This window comes from Ictidomys tridecemlineatus, chromosome 4 (assembly GCF_052094955.1).
Source record: "Ictidomys tridecemlineatus isolate mIctTri1 chromosome 4, mIctTri1.hap1, whole genome shotgun sequence".
Lineage (NCBI taxonomy): Eukaryota > Metazoa > Chordata > Mammalia > Rodentia > Sciuridae > Ictidomys > Ictidomys tridecemlineatus.
The window spans coordinates 38,288,109-38,305,540 of record NC_135480.1 but is presented as its reverse complement, the minus strand read 5'-3'; the positions used below and the strand labels follow the sequence as shown (position 1 = coordinate 38,305,540).

General features: G+C 34.9%; 1 pseudogene; it reads left to right on the top strand.

The window, feature by feature from the left end:
- Window positions 1-15,982: 15,982 nt before the first annotated feature.
- LOC101965348 (phosphatidylethanolamine-binding protein 1 pseudogene) lies at window positions 15,983-16,533 on the top strand (annotated as a pseudogene).
- The last annotated feature ends 899 nt before the right edge of the window (window positions 16,534-17,432 follow it).

Below are 17,432 nucleotides of genomic sequence, written 5' to 3'. Positions count from 1 at the left end.
TTATTATATGTGTGTAATATTTTTTCCATCCTTTAACTTTTAATCTACTTTGCATTTGAATATACAGAGTGATTTGAACCTAAAGTGAGTTCTTTTTAGAAAATGTGTAATTGGACTATCAGATTTTAAATACCCATTCTGCTTACCTTTGTCTTTCAATAACTGAGATTAGCCTACTTATATTTAAAGTGTTTACAAAGGTGAATCTGTCCACTTATTTTTAATTTAAATGTCTTTATACACTGGATTTCTCATCAATGACATATAGTTACATTTCGACCATTGACCTTCATAACCATTATGAATACATTTGGATAAATACCTACAATATTTATTCCTTTTTTGTATTCATTGTCTTTTTTGTTCTTTTTTCCATTCTTTATTATTTTTTTTGGTCTTTGTGTCATAATTGAACATATGTAAATTTATGTTCTCTCCTTCCATAGCAGATTAGCTATACTTTTTTGTACTTTTTTAGTTGTTTCCCTAGAGTCTGTAAAATACATTTACTAATAATACACATTCAATAGCACTGCACTGCTTCATGGATAATATGAGTACCTTATATTCAAATTATATTAATTCCTTCCTCCCAACCCTTGTGCCATGGCTGTCATCAATTTACTTTAATTACAGGCATATATAAGCTTAAATAGAGTCATAATATTTACATAAACATTTGTACACATGAACATGTATATGTATTAATAAAAAATTTGCATAAATAACTAATTAGGACTTTTGCTATTGTTACATGAAATTAATTGACTGTTAGATCAATTAAGAAAATGAAATAATTTTTTAAAATTTTCCTACCACTTATTGCTTCTTTGATGCTCTTCATTTTTTCATATGGATCCAAGTATCTGACCTATACAATTTCACTTCTCTTCAAAGTATTTCTTTCTTTCTTTTTTAAATTAATTATTAGCTTTTTTGTATATTTTTTTTAGTTTCCATGCCTATGTGTTTTTAACAAAATTGAAATCAGTTTCTTGATTTGCATTTTTCTCTTTTTTAAAGTTTTGATTTGTTATATATGACAACAGAATGCACTACTATATATATATATATATATATATATATATATATATATATATATATATATATATATATATATATATATATTACACATATAGAGCAAAATTTTTCATATCTCTGGCTGTACACAAAGTAGAGTCATATCCTTCCTGTCTTCTTACATGTACTTAGGGTAATTATAACCATCACATTCCTCCAGGTTTCCTACCCCCATGCCCCCTCCCTTCCCTTTTCCCCTTTACCCCATCTAGAGTTCATTTAATTCTCTCATTTCCCCCTGCCCAGCATTTTATGGATCACCATCTTTAAAATGGAGAAATCATTCGGCATTTGGTTTTTTGGGATTGGCTAATTTCACTTAGCCTGATATTCTCCAGTTCCATCCATTTACCTACAAATGCCATGATTTTATTCTCTTTTAATTCTGAATAATATACCATTGTGTATATATACCACATTTTCTTTATCCATTCATCTACTGAAGGGCATCTAGGTTGGTCCCACTGTTTAGTTATACAGACACTTTTTAGAAGAAGATTTACCTTCAATCAACAAATATATTAAAAAATGTTCATCATCTCTAGCAATTAGATATATGCAAATAAAAACTACTCTAAGATTTCATCTCACTCCAGTTAGAATGGCAGCTATTAAGAATACAAACAACAGTAAGCGTTGGCCAGGATGTGGGCCATACACTGCTGGTGGGACTACAAATTGGTACAGCCAATATGGAAAGCAGTATGGAGAATCCTTGGAAAACTTGGAATGGAACCACCATTTGACCCATGTATCCCACTCCTCAGTGTATACCCAAAGGACTTAAAAACAGCTTACTACAGGAACACAGCCATATCAATGTTTATAGCAGCACAACTCAAAGAATTTCTTTTAACATTCCTTGAAAAATCAGTTTATAGGCAACAATTGAGTTACCTGAGAAAGGATTTATTTTTCTTTCATTAGGAGGGAAATTTTCAGTTCTTGAACAATGATTCTGTTGTGTCATAACTTTAAATATTTCATCCTTTTCTGTTCTTACCTGTATAATTTATGATCAGTAGCATATAATTCTTGTTTTTACCCCTGTATATTGGTAAGGTGTCCTATTGTCTGCTTTTTTGGGAGTTTTTTTTTTTAGTTTGCTTTTCTGTTGTTGGAAAATGATATGGGTGAAGAGTGGTAACTTGGATTCTGGTCTTTGCCTCATGGGTGTGTTTGTGCTGGGAACTTGCTGTAAAGGTACAGATCAAGATTGCCCAGTTGCTATGGTGATGCTTAGCCTGAAGTGGCTCTGTGCAAGAGCACAGAGTTATGTTAGTCTGGACCTTTAGTTCAGTCACCAGCTGCAAGAGATAGAGAATTCTGTGCATAACAAAATAACCACTATGTATTTCAAGTTTCACAGCAAAGTCTGTCTACTTTGCAGAAACTTTCCCACATATAACCTTTTGATGATGAAACCTATATAATAAGCATGCTGATCTAATTTTGGGTCACTTCTCCTATATCAAAGGATAGTATCACACCTGGTCCCAGATTTTTCTTTTGTATATGTGTTCATTAGTCTTTTTCAATCCCCATCGCCCCTTGCTGGTTTCTGAATTAATGGATGTGCTGGTCATAGCAGATATACCTGTGTATAGTTTTTCTTACACTTATTGATTTCTCTAAGCTTCCAGAATCTGTGGTTTGGTGTCTAACACAAATTTGGAAAGCATCGCAGTCATTGTTTTTTCAAATGCAACTTGAATTTTTGCCTTTAGTTTTCTCCTCCCGACATTACCATTTTGCACATGACTTCTTTGTAGTCGCCACTCAGTTGTTGATTATTTTAGTTTATTTTTCTATTCTTTCTTTCTTTCCTTTAAGTTTTTGGAGGTTTCAATCAATTACATAGATACATAATTGTATCTAAATTTGAATCTGAAATTAATGATACATCCTGATCTTCAGAGCTCCTTTCCTCAGATACGTCAGTGTAACAAGAAGCCCAGGAAAACCCAGTACTCACATCTTTTACGATGTGCTTTATTTTAATCTACCATTTATTTTTAATTCTTCCTTAGGATTGTCACTTCTCCACTTACATTACACATCTTTTCTTGAATTCTGCTACTTTGTCCATTAGTATATTAATTATTGTTATTATTTTTCTGTCTAATAATCCTAACATCCCTGGAAGATCTGCTTATAATGTATGCTGTGTTTCTTCAGACTTTATATTTTAACTCTTAGTACACCTTGTACATTTTGTGAGATAGGTCAACATGTTACACTGAGTGAAAACTGATGCAAGATATAGAAATGGGAACTCAGAGAATGGGGGATTCCACCAGAGTAAAAATCCTAGGTTAAAGCTTGTTTGTTTTGTTGTTGTTGTTGTTATTGTTGTGGCTGCCTGACTGCTTGTTTCCAATCCTGTTTGGATGTCTATACATTCTATTGTCTTGAGTACCCTAACATTAATCAAGCTCAACAAGTTGTTTTAAACCCCAGCAAATCTTTTAACAAATGAATACATGACAAATTCAGGTTAAAAAAACATATTAAACCATCCCAATATGGGAAAAGGAATTGAAATTGTGTAATTTCAACTGAATCAGAAAAAGAGAAGATTCTAGAGAACTTTCCAATGAAAGATTAGTTCCTCAACAAAACAGTATAGAAACCCCTAGACAGTCACCAATGGTAGCTTCTTAGGGATCCCTCCCTTGCTGTGGGTACTTTCCTTGCTTACTTGTGGTAAATCTGTTACTGAATTCTCACCCTCTGTCATCCACATACTTCATTCTCCACAAGCATGAGACGAGAACCCTCCAGCACTCACATGTCCCTCATTACAAAAGGCACTGTTGTAAGAAGGCTTTTGGAACTGTGATTGTAACATGTAGGTAGAGGGAAAGTGTTCTTTAGACCCTAGTAAGATCTCAGTCTTTTATTTATTTATTTATTTATTTTTTATTGTTGGTCGTTCAAAACATTACACAGTTCTTAATACATCATCTTTCACAGTTTGATTCAAGTGGGTTATGAACTCCCAACTTTACCCCGTATACAGATTGCTGTTTCACATCAGTTACCCTTCCATTGATTGACATATTGCCTTTCTAGTGTCTGATGTATTCTGCTGTCTGTCCTATTCTCTACTATCCCCCCTCCCCTCCCCTCCCCTCCCCTCCCCTTTTCTCATCCCTGTTTAATGTAAATCTTCTTCTCAAGCTCTTCTTCCTTACCCTGTCCTTGTTTACTCCCCTTATATCAAAGGGGTCATTTGGTATTTGTTTTTTAACGATTGACTAGCTTCACTTAGCATAATCTGCTCTAATGCCATCCATTTCCCTCCAAATTCTATGATTTTGTCGTTCCTTAATGCAGAGTAATACTCCATTGTGTATAAATGCCACATTTTTTTTATCCATTCATCTATTGAAGGGCATCTAGGCTGATTCCATAATCTTGCTATAGTGAATTGTGCTGCTATGAACATCGTTGTAGCAGTGTCTCTGTAACATGCTCTTATTAGGTCTTTAGGGAATAGACCGAGAAGGGGAATAGCTGGGTCAAATGGTGGTTCCATTCCCAGCTTTCCAAGAAATCTCCATACTGCTTTCCAAATTGGCTGCACCAATTTGCAGTCCCACCAGCAATGAACAAGAGTGCCCTTTTCCCCGCATCCTCTCCAGCACTTATTGTTGTTTGACTTCCTAATGGCTGCCAATCTTACTGGAGTGAGGTGGTATCTTAGGGTAGTTTTGATTTGCATTTCTCTAACTGCTAGCGATGGTGAGCATTTTTTCATGTACTTATTGATTGATTGTATGTCCTCCTCTGAGAAGTGTCTGTTCAGGTCCTTGGCCCATTTATTGATTGGGTTATTTGTTATCTTATTGTCTAATTTTTTGAGTTCTTTGTATATTCTGGTTATTAGGGCTCTATCTGAAGTGTGTGGATTAAAGATTTGTTCCCAGGATGTAGGCTCCCTGTTTATCTCTCTTATTGTTTCTTTTGCTGAGAAAAAACTTTTTAGTTTGAGTAAGTCCCATTTGTTGATTCTAGTTGTTAACTCTTGCGCTATGGGTGTCCTATTGAGGAATTTGGGGCCCGATCCCACAGTATGTAGATCATAACCAACTTTTTCTTCTATCAGATGCCATGTCTCTGATTTAATATCAAGCTCCTTAATCCATTTTGAGTTAACTTTTGTGCATGGCGAGAGATAGGGGTTCAGATTCATTTTGATGCAAATGGATTTCCAGTTTTCCCAGCACCATTTGTTGAAGATGCTATCCTTCCTCCATTGCATGCTTTTAGCCCCTTTATCAAATATAAGATAGTTGTAGTTTTGTGGATTGGTTTCTGTGTCCTCTATTCTGTACCATTGGTCCACCCGCCTGTTTTGGTACCAGTACCATGCTGTTTTTGTTACTATTGCTCTGTAGTATAGTTTGAAGTCTGGTATCGCTATACCGCCTGATTCACTCTTCCTGCTTAGCATTTTTTTTGCTATTCTGGGTCTTTTATTATTCCATATGAATTTCATGATTCTTTTATCTATTTCTACAAGAAATTCCATTGGGATTTTGATTGGCATTGCATTGAACTTATAGAGAACTTTTGGTAATATCGCCATTTTGATGATGTTAGTTCTACCTATCCATGAGCAGGGTATATTTTTCCATCTTCTAAGGTCTAAATTGACAGGACTAAAAGTTGGTTCTTTGAAAAAATAAATAAAATTGACAGACCCTTAGCCATGCTAACGAAGAGAAGAAGAGAGAGAACTCAAATTACTAACATACGGGATGAAAAAGGTAATATCATAACAGACACTTCAGAAATACAGAAGATAATCAGAAATTATTTTGAATCCTTATACTCCAATAAAATAGAAGATAGTGAAGGCATAGATAAATTCCTTAAGTCTTATGACCTGCCCAGATTGAGTCAGGAGGATATAGACAACCTAAACAGACCAATAACAATAGAGGAAATAGAAGAAACCATCAAAAGATTACCAACTAAGAAAAGCCCAGGACTGGATGGGTATACAGCAGAGTTTTACAAAACCTTTAAAGAGGAACTAACACCAATACTTTTCAAGCTATTTCAGGAAATAGAAAAAGAGGGAGAACTTCCAAATTCATTCTACGAGGCCAACATCACCCTGATTCCGAAACCCGACAAAGACACTTCAAAGAAAGAAAACTACAGACCAATATCTCTAATGAACCTTGACGCAAAAATCCTCAATAAAATTCTGGCGAATCGGATTCAAATACATATCAAAAAAATTATACACCATGATCAAGTAGGATTCATCCCTGGGATGCAAGGCTGGTTCAATATACGGAAATCAATAAATGTTATTCACCACATCAATAGACTTAAAAATAAGAACCATATGATCATCTCGATAGATGCAGAAAAAGCATTCGACAAAGTACAGCATCCCTTTATGTTCAAAACTCTAGAAAAATTAGGGATAACTGGAACATACCTCAACATTGTAAAAGCAATCTACGATAAGCCACAGGCCAGCATCATTCTGAATGGAGAAAAATTGAAGGCATTCCCTCTAAGATCTGGTACAAGACAGGGATGCCCTCTCTCACCACTTGTGTTCAACATAGTCCTCGAAACACTGGCCAGAGCAATTAGACAGACAAAAGAAATTAAAGGCATAAAAATAGGAAAAGAAGAACTTAAATTATCACTATTTGCAGATGATATGATCCTATACCTAGCAGACCCAAAAGGGTCTACAAAGAAGCTATTAGAGCTAATAAATGAATTCAGCAAAGTGGCAGGATATAAGATCAACACGCATAAATCAAAAGCATTCCTGTATATCAGTGACAAATCCTCTGAAACGGAAATGAGGACAACTACTCCATTCACAATATCCCCCCAAAAAATAAAATACTTGGGAATCAACCTAACAAAAGAGGTGAAAGATTTATATAATGAAAATTATAGAACCCTAAAGAAAGATATAGAATAAGACCTCAGTCTTTTATTAAACCTGTCTCTGAATTATCAACCTCACAAGTATTTCTAAGTTCCTTTGCCTTCTTTAGGAGGAATAGAATGGCTATTCTCAGCTGCAGTTAAGTGATTCCATCCTGCAGGTCAACTGGACTTTCCTAAAACCTAAGCAGGTGAGGTTTCACTTAACTACTTGTTCCTGAGGGCAGACCTTGCTATGAGAATACTGCCTCAGGGTGGTTCAAAATGATTGCCACCCACTCCCCTCAGAAGAATAAGGGGAGTTACCTCCCATATTTATTGGGAGAACCTAACTAAATTCCTAGAAGTAAAAACAACAAAAGTATATGGCCTTAACAGGATCCAGTCTTTCTATGGTTTCTAATTCTCAGGCTCATTTCTTGTTTGGCCTCCAGTATGTCAATCACTGCAATTCAGATTTTTCTTCCCTGGCATCGATTCCTTGGCAGGAACCTTTTCTTTTATGGTGTGATTCTCTGCATCTACCTGTCAGTGTATCCAATTTTAGCTTCAGTAGTCAAGGCTCTGACCTCTAGTCTCCTATGGATCTAATAAGATATATTGATTTTTCATTTTTCTCAACTGTTTACTTGTTACAAGGATGAAGTGTCAAATCTTCAACTCCCTACATGTGGAACTGGGCACAGGAATTTGGCTGTGTAATTTTGAAGAGAAGAGTAAGAAACGAGTAAGAAAAGACCACATGAAATTAGCATCATAATACATTTTTATCATATGGAAAATTCTAAAACACACATTTCTGAGGCTTTTCAGTATGGATGCTCAGATTGTATTTGGGACCAGTGCCATAATCAACTTCTATTTGCAAAGGCCATTTCAGAGGAGGGATTATAACCTACATTGAGCATTAGCAATAATTCCAAGCTGGTCATTCTGCCTCTGCATGTCACTCATTTAATAATAAACTGTCTTTTCCCTGTAGTTGGTCGTAAGCAATAAATATAGAGATTAAGCATGCTGTGCAATGGAGGTTAACTTGAGTAAAATTAGTTATAAGTTAATGCTGAATATAAAACATTTTTGCAGGCAACAATATTTTTGAAAACAAAGTGGAAACTTTTTAGAATAGAACCAAGTTTAGGTTAGGTGTACTACTACTGTTGTCTTTAATCCCAATGCAAACAACTTGAGATTTGAATCACACACTACGTTTTGCTGTGTAGAATAATTCTGATAACATCTGGTACCAATACTTACCCAATCTCTACATTCTACTCTAGCTTTTTAAAAAAAAACATTCAAATTAAAAATCCCTACTATTTATTTAATATTTTATACATATACATACATATATGATATAAATACATATATGTGTATATATATACCTACTCACACATATACATATATTTATATGTATACTTATATGTAGGCATGCATCCTGTATATTTGCATATATGTGTGTATATATAAAAACATGCATACATATATGTATACATTCAGCCATGCATTAACAACAGAATGTATTCCAAGAAATGAATCATTATATGATTTCACTGACATGCAAATATCATGCAGTATATATACACAAAAAAAGATTGTTCTGACACATTAGAAGGTGATATAATCTTATGAGACTACAGTTACATGTGTTGTGCAATTATTGACCAAGATGTCATCATGTGGCACAAGTCTCTCTTTCTTTCTCTCTCTCTCTTGCTAGTAAGATAGCTTTATTTATTTTTTAAAATATCTACTATCTTCCAGTTGTTTCTGTGAAACATTTTCTATGCTATTAGTTTTAATGTTCTTCTGATGCAAAATCTGCTTTTGAGTCAGCATTGTGTGCTTCTGATTCACAGGCTTGCTTGCTCCATGATCAATCATCCAAAATGATCTTAAGGCAATCTCCTTCAGGAGGCAAAAAAATAAATTAGATAACGCAACACTATTTTTTTTTAACAAGGATTGTTTTTTCATTGATTGACATCTGAACCCAGAAGAAATACAATTTCATTTTTCCACAGAGGGTGAATTGAGTATGTTACCTAAATTTTCCCAAGCCAAATATCAATCTGTCCTGGCAAAATCTGAAGAATGGCATTCACTAGCCAGAGGATAAAGCCTAACGCTTACTCCTTTGCTTAGTTCTATGATCTATGTGTAATCAAGAGGGAGCCAAATAATGTATTCCTCTTTTTGTTCTTATTAATTAGAAGACATGTTAAAAACTTCTGTAATAATCACATTCTTACATTATTAACATTATTATAGAGAAAGGAAGAATTATTGGTTGGTATGTCTATGGTACAATATATTTTTTGAAGTAGTTTTTCAGTGTCTACTTTTTATTCCTTGATGTTCCTTGTGTATAGTAAAATGAATGACTAAGGTCAATCATTTAGATAAAAAATAAACACTAACTTCTTTGAGGGAACTATAGGATTTAATTATTATCAAACTAATGTTCAAAATTTTTCATGTTTAAAGGAAAACCCACTGTTCTTGCATTCTAAATCAGAAGACTAATAAATGTCAGGCACTATCCATAGCCAAGTGTCTGAAGACTGAATTGGTCTTCATTGTAGCTGGACCATAAAAGTAAAAAATAAAATAAAATAAAAATCCAATAAACGACTTCAGTGTTAAAAACATTTGAGCACTTTAACTGCCACATGCAATTTGCTAAAATTCATATGGCAATTCAACTTATTTTTAACACAAGTATCTTAGTAAATGCTTCCAAAAACACTAAAAAAAGTACTGTGGAACTAATACAAAATGAAAGGGTACCAGTAAAAGGATGTAAGAACATGCAAATGTGTGTGTGTGTGTGTGTGTGTGTGTGTGTGTGTGTGTATGGATATATATATATATATCCTACAGAATTGTACACAGATATGTATTCTATACTATTGCATATCACGTAGGAAGTGTTTTAGAACATCCTGAAAGATTTCCTTTTCTTTAAACAAGGCAATTCACTTTCCCTGGCCCACTCTGCCATATATTTTTTTTCTTTTATCAGAGCAAGAAAAGTGAAGATACCATTCTAGAACTTCATCTGTAGCTGTTTGATAATATATAATACCATCTCAGAGTTGAGAGAAAAATCTAAATGACTTAGTTTAACCTGCAAAGAAATGCATTTGATTATGTTATAAGCTTGCAACTCTAGGTATAAGCAATGGATTACCAGGGGAGACATTACCTAGGAGTTTATTTGAAATATTAAATTACAACCACCACTCTCATATGTCTTTTCATAATCTTCATTTAAATCTGTTCCCCAGGTGATACATGTACATGTTGTAGTTGGAGAAATCCTACTGGACAATAGTCCTTCTCATTATTTATCTAGGCCCAATATCTGGGTAATCAGCCCCCATGATCCCTACTGTATTTTGGATAACTCTAATAATGATAAACATCTTCTTTACCCTTAGAGAAAAAAACCTGCTTCTCTTTTATTTCTGCCCATTAAACTAAATGTTTTCTTCTAGAGTCGATCAAGGTAAATCCATTTCTCTTTGAAAATTATGTTTTAGATTATCATAACATTATTCTTTTCCACTTCCTTTAACCAATTCTCAAATTACAAAATGATTATTCTCCTTAACTATATTGAATGTTCTTTGCAATCTCCACCCTTATGATTAGGTATCAACATGTGATCTCCCAATTTGAAACGTGATGTTCTTATGATCAAGGCAAATTTGAGCAAAGTTCTTGCTTCCTCCATTCTAAATCTATCTATGCTACCTAAGGATATGTATACCTAATTTGAGAGGATAGAGATGGAACCTTAAGCCTGAGACTTACTATTGATTGTATAGCAGTGCTGAGCCAGGTTTCTGTTTTTCCACCTTTTTTTATACAATGTATGTCAAATCAATCCTTTAAACCTCAAAGTAGAACTCTAAAAAAAGTTAAGTATGCATTGTTACATGACTTTTTTTAATACATAAAATGATTTTCCCATAAATTTTCCCTGTCACACTGAGTACATCATCTTGATTTTGAATCATATTTTTTGTGTTTTATATGTAGTCTTCGTTTCTTTAATGCCTTTTAAAGATAGGTGCAATTTTCTGCTATCATCTTGTACATCTAAGATATTAATTTGTGGATTATTATTTCATGCCACTGTGTATATATCTTGGTGTGTGTGTGTGTGTAGATTTTTGGCCACATTAAGTTTAATTACATTGAAAAAGTATAATTTGCATTATAATACATTAATTGATATAATTTAGGAAAAAAATCAATATGAAGGCCTAAAAGATACTATATAAATTGATCCTTTGCCTTTTAATTTTACCTATTACTCTAAAATTCTTCAAGTTACTTCATTTTCTTTCTCAGATTTCAACTAATAAGTACTGTGGATCCCGAGAAACCTCATACTGCCCAATTATGATTTCATATTATATGTTCATTTTTTCATAGTTCAACACCTTCCAAATACAATATTTTCCTTATTTTACTTGATGGGAAACTTCCATCACACAAGCATGCTCAAATGCATGCTTGTGTGTTTTCTCTAAAGCCTAGATGAATGCTAAGCACACTATGAGCACTCAAAAGTATTTGCTGGTTGAATGACAATGCGAATTGTTATCACCTTAACTGTACCTGAGTCTGTTTGGTTTTGTATAAGTAAAGAAAAACAACACATAGTTAGTGTTAGGCATTAGTGTTCAAAGGAAGAATATAACTTTCTCCCTTTCTGAACCCCCACTGCAGCTACTCCGATGATTTAAAACCAATTTTTCTGGCAATGGACTGAATACTGTGAAGTCCATAATCCCCAATATAGCTAAAATATGAAGATGAATGAACATAGTCTACAATGTCTTTTTTCTCATTTCTTTTTAATAGCAGTATTTCCAATATGTATAAAAAATCTTACAATTATTCAAACTTGCATAAATAATTTGTTTCTTCCTTTGCCTGATTTTATTGGAGTTGTGTTTTAACTGTTTTCTTGATTCATAAAGTAAGGAGTAGGAAGTAATGAGAAATAATGCCCAGATCTGCCCTAGAGGAGAAATGGACCTGTGAAAAGTCTAAAGACATAAATGCTATAACTTTGGATAATAAGTGAACTGTGTAGTGTTAATTATCTCTCAGTGGTAAGTCAAAATTATTGATAGCATTTATTTAATTTTTTTAATTTACTGATTTGTAATACATTTTTTGTTCTTTCAGAAATTTTATGTCTTCTCAACTATGCCATATTTATTCTACCCCTATTCCTTTTGGTACTGGGGATTAAATTCGGGGGCCCTCTACCACTGAGCTACATCCCCAGCTCTTTTTACAATTTTATCTTTTTTAGACTGGGTCTGTCCACATTGCCTAGGCTGGACTCAATCTGAACAGCCTTTTGACTAAGTCTCCCAAGTCACTTGGGTCACAGTCTGCAATACCATATCAGACTTATTTCACTGGTTGAATAATCAAAAAAAAAGGCGGGGGGGGGAACATATCATCAACAGTAGCATGGTTGATAAAGATGTACACACAACTTAATGGGGGGAAATCAGGAGAACTCAAAGATGAGGCAAGTTCTGTAAAATCAGAGGAAAAGTATCAGGATTGATTTTGCTTTTATATATTTGAGCAAGTTGAAGAGGCTTGGTACTTTTATTAACAAATTGCAGAAATAATAGGTAAATTTTATTCATTATGGTATTGAGGCTATCCCAGAGGGTCTGAGTGTCCGACAGTCATGTTAATGGTTTGTGAACTCCTGGACTCAGTAATTGATCAGTTGTGACTGCACATATTATGACACATCAGACATAGCCCTTCAGGTCTTTGGTTTTACAGCATCCAGAACTGTTAAGAATTCAATTTATTAATTTATTTTTATAAAAAACCCTGTCTCACATATGGTGTTGTAGCAACACAGAAAAGAACAAAATATCAATTCATTGTAAGCTTTTTGCAAAATTCTCAAACTTTCAGGTAAACTGGATGGAATTCTTCTGTTAAATGAGGTAGAAATATAAATGTTTCACCACCTCAGAGGTCTTTAAGTTGAGACCATGATGGAATCTTAGGGAATCTCAAGCTAGTTCATACAAATGGCATATAGATTTTTGTGACTGTGTTTTATGTTAATATACTACATTTTTTCAAGTAAATAATGAACATATATTCATAAGAAGAAATCCACAATTGTCATACAATTTCTTAAGCTCTATGTTCTGGTTTCTATGTGAGGTGACCCTCAAAAGCTCATGTGTGAGACAATGCAAGAAGGTTCAGAGGAGAAATGTTTGGGTTGAAAGAATCTTAATCCAATCAGTGAACAAATACTCTTGTAGGAATTAACTGAGTAGTAACTGGAGTGGTAGCGTGTGGCTTTAGGGTTTGTATTTGTATCTGGCAAATGGAGACTCTGCTCTCTGATCATGATGTGAGCTGCTTGCCTCTGCCACACTCTTACACCATGATGTTTGGCCTCACCTCCAGCCCTGAGGAATGGATCCAGCCTTCTATGAATAAGACCTCTAAAACTGTAAGCCACAAATAAACTTTTCTTCTTTTAAAATTGTTCTGGTCAGATCTTTTAGCCAAAGCAGAAAAAAAAAAAAAACCACCTGACTGAAATACTCTATTTCACTAAAAAGTAGTTTGACTTACTGCTTAATGTATTGAAAGTAGGTTTTTCATTGTCTTGGGTATCTAGTTTATTTTGGAATTGACAGATATTAACTTAAACAGTTAAACATTTGTTCTATACAAGTGCAAGGAACATAGTTTGCACACTTATTAGTACATTCATTATACAAATACGGATTTTAGGATGGAAATGGTCTGAAACAAGAAAAGTCTAAGAATGAATAATGATTAAGACTCCACAAGAAGATCAAGTATAGAGGCTTACTACATCGGTTTTATTTATTTTATTGTATCCATGAGGATACTAAGGGTGTTTTTTTAATGAATGAAGAAAAAGATGCTATTTTTTTAGTGAATTCATGAAAAATTTTTTTAAAAAATATTTTTTGGATGTGATGTACCTTTATTTTATTCATTTATTTATATGTGGTATTGAGAATTGATCCCAGTATTACATACATGCTAGGCAAGTGTTCTTTGAACTGCAACCCCAGCCATTGTGAAGCATTTTTGAAGCACATTCTGACCAAACATTTTAAAAATGATTTGGCTTTTCATATATTTGAGAGTCATAGAGGCTAACTTCTTGGCACTTTTATTAACAAATTACAGAAATAATATGTAAATTTTATTCATTATGGTTTTGAGGCTATCCCAGAGGGTCTGAGAGTCCGACAGTCATGTTAATGGCTTGTGGCCTCCTGGACTCAGTAATTAATCAGTTCTGACTGCACCAGCTGTGAGTGACTTTGAAGCAGGAACCCATCAAAAGATCATACCCACACAGATACATTAATTGTTTTGCATTATTATTTTTAAGATTTAATAAGGTTATTCAGAGTCTTCCTATAAAATTAATTAAAAGATACAAATATCTTTTTATATAAGGGCTAGAAATATGTAAGGATTAGAATATCTTTGTTCACTATATCATTTTCCAAAAGGAAGAAAAGTCAGCTTATACTAACATGAATTGAATTTTTAAATTAACATGAAAAAATGCAAAAAATTTATTTCAATGATGTAGTACTTTGATGATATGCAGTAAAACAAAAAAAATCAGCAAATATTAAATGTTGCAGAGCCATATTTTCTAATAATTTTTATGATTTTCTATCTCTTAACTTCTCTGAAACATTAATCTTATAAATAAGAAATGGGGGAGAAATATTTTCTAATGACTGTCTTTCATTTCCTGTGTTTTCACTTCTCTGAATAATCCTGTCACTGAGAAAGTTGTATGATTGTGGAAAGCTGTGTTTAAATTCAAGAAATTTCTATATATCTTCTTAAGAGCACTGGTATAAGAAAATACTTAAATATAACATGAAGGTCAGTGACAATGTTGAGAGATATCCAGACTTCCAAAAAAACAGGGAAACTTCTTTAGGAAGCAAAATCCTGGAAGGTGATGATCCTATGCTTTATTATAGAAAGCAAAGAAAAAGAACTCACAAAATCAATGCAAGTGGTGAAAAAAGTACACTTATACATTGCTGATGGGACTGCAAATTGGTGTAACCACTACGGAAAGCAGTACAGAGATCCTTCAGAAAATTGGGAATGGAACCCCCATTTGACCCAGCTATGCTACTCCTTGGTTTATACCCAAAGGAGTATATACTTAAAGTTGGTATATTATAGTGACGCATCCACATCAATGGATGTGTCATTATAGCATCTCAATACACAATAGCTAGACTATGGAACCAACATTAGTATCCCTTGATAGATGAATGGATAAAGAAAATATGGCATATATACTCAATGGAATATTACTCTGCTTTAAAGAAGAGTGAAATTATGGAATTTGCCAGTAAATGTTTGGAGTTGGAGAATATCATGCTAGGTGAAATCAGACAATCCCACAAAATCAAAGGCTGAATGTTTTCTCTAATATGCAAATGGTAATTCATAATAAGGCGAGGGGCACTAGGGAAGAATAGAATTACCTTAGATAGAGGGAAACGATGGGAGAGAAGGGAGAGGATGTGGGGATAGGAAAGATAGAATGAAGCATTTTTGAAGCACATTCTGACCAAACAGAGCTGATCACACATCGTTGCATAAGAACAATCTGGAGTTGCTTACTGTATGTATATATGTGACTACACAACCAATATGATTCTGCAACATGTACACTCATAAAAATGAGAAATTATATCCCAGCTATGTATGATATATCAAAGTGTATAAATGCATTCTACTGCTATGTATAGATAAAATTAAAAAATATTTTAAAAAATCAATACTAGCCTCAGGGACTGTTCCAAGTCTGTGCAGTGTGTCTGCTTTTCACTTCACGCCAGGTTTGCAGCTGAACTGCCAGCTCTGCACAGCCATGTGGGTATACTTCAGCAAGTGGTCCAGGACATTGAGCCTGCAGGAGGTGGAGAAGCAGCCCCAGCACCCACCGCGGGTGGCTTAAGGGGGTGGACAAGCTGGGCAAAGTACTGACGGTGATCCAGGTTAAGAACAGACCCACCAGCATTACATGAGATACTCTTGATCCAGATAAACTCCACACCGTGGTCCTGACAGACCCGGATGCTCCAAGCAGACAGTCTCCCAAATACAGGGAATGGCATCATTTTCTAGCATTCAGCATGAAAGGCAATGACAATAGCAGAGGTAGGTCCTCTCAATTTATAGGGGCTCTGGGCCTGCCAGTGGCACAGACATCCACTGCTATACCTGGCTGGTCTTCAAACAGGACAAAGCCACTGAAAGTGGGATGAACTCATTCTCAGCAACCACAGGGAGACAAGGCAAATTCAAGGTGGCGGCCTTCTGCAAGGAGTACAAGCTGGGGTCCTCAGTGGCTGGCTGAGTTACCAGGCTGAATGGGACTACTATGTGCCCAAACTGTATGATCAGCTATCTGAGAAGTAGGGGAAACTGGCAGAGATAAATGGTCTTGAATACCCCGGCAGTATTCTCTACTTCAGAGATGATTATAGAGCTCTCCTATTCCTGGCTCCCTTGGCACAGGTGAGGTCTGAGCTTTCAGATAGCGATTCAGTGTGACTTTTCCTGTTGCTTGTTCCTTGCAATTTTAGATAGTCACACATCCTGGGTTACATTTTCATCTAATTTGAACTCTGTGTTGGGGGATAGTTTGGTACGGGGATGGGGTCATCACACTGTTAGTAAAGAATAGCAACCCAGAATTTAAAGAAAAGGAAATCCAGGTGAAAGTATTACAGAAACAGAGCAAACTATCAATTCATCTTTAAGGAAAGTTTAGAAAAGGAGAAGGATTTGCTGTCTCTGACCAAGACAGAGGCTGGCATCTCAGCTGCCCCTCAGCATATGCTCAGGTCGCTACTAGGTGTGAACGTCCTGCTCTGGCTCCTTTAAGGAACAAAACTGGATAAAGCAAGAGGGAGGATGGCTTGCTGCTGATGAGGCCTGGCCCTCTAGATGGGCAGTATTGCTGTGCCTTGGGCTGTTGGGGGTTCCTGAATCTGCTGAGCTGATCACACATCACTGCTTAAGAATAAACTGGAGTTGCTTAATGTTGTATTCATTCTGCTGTTTGCTTATTGTTGAATAAAATAAAACATTGGATAAAAAAAAAGAATCAATAAGTTATCACAGCTAAAGAAGCAGAGAGCTGGAAGGGTCAATATTCTATTCCCATAGCATTGTGAGAGCTGCCACCCATAGAGGCCCACGTAAGGGATTATAGGATGATATCAGGGAACAGGATGCCTTCCTCTAAAGATGATAAAAGCAAATCATGTATTCTCTATATTGTGATGACCTCATTTTGTCCCTATATAATGTTC